The 303-nt window shown below is 27.7% G+C and overlaps 1 protein-coding gene across 1 annotated transcript in view; it reads left to right on the forward strand.

Annotated features, from left to right (window-relative positions):
• The window catches only part of LOC108759521 (BTB/POZ domain-containing protein KCTD9), a 59,476-nt gene that overhangs the window by 687 nt on the left and 58,486 nt on the right, over positions 1 to 303 (forward strand). The window lies entirely within an intron of this gene.

Consider the following 303-nt stretch of genomic DNA (forward strand, 5'->3'; position numbering starts at 1 on the left):
AACGCTACGGGGAAATTACGACGAAATTGAGCGCAACGTACGTACACAAATTAATGATTTAACTTTTCTTGATATGTATTTTAATATAATATTTTTGGATTTTAATATAATAATTTCATTGCGCTACAATGAAATTTCTTATATAATCTTCTCAAATCGTGAATCTTTCGCTTAATGTTTCTAAGCCGTTTTTTAGATTATTCTTATATGTATTTTCCTATGAAGAAAAATTTGAATAAATAAATCTTTGTATCATAAACTCTCGTTTGTTTCTTAATCATTCGTTCCCTTCCAACCGACATC

This window comes from Trachymyrmex cornetzi, unplaced genomic scaffold (genome assembly GCF_001594075.2).
Source record: "Trachymyrmex cornetzi isolate Tcor2-1 unplaced genomic scaffold, Tcor1.1 scaffold191, whole genome shotgun sequence".
NCBI lineage: Eukaryota > Metazoa > Arthropoda > Insecta > Hymenoptera > Formicidae > Trachymyrmex > Trachymyrmex cornetzi.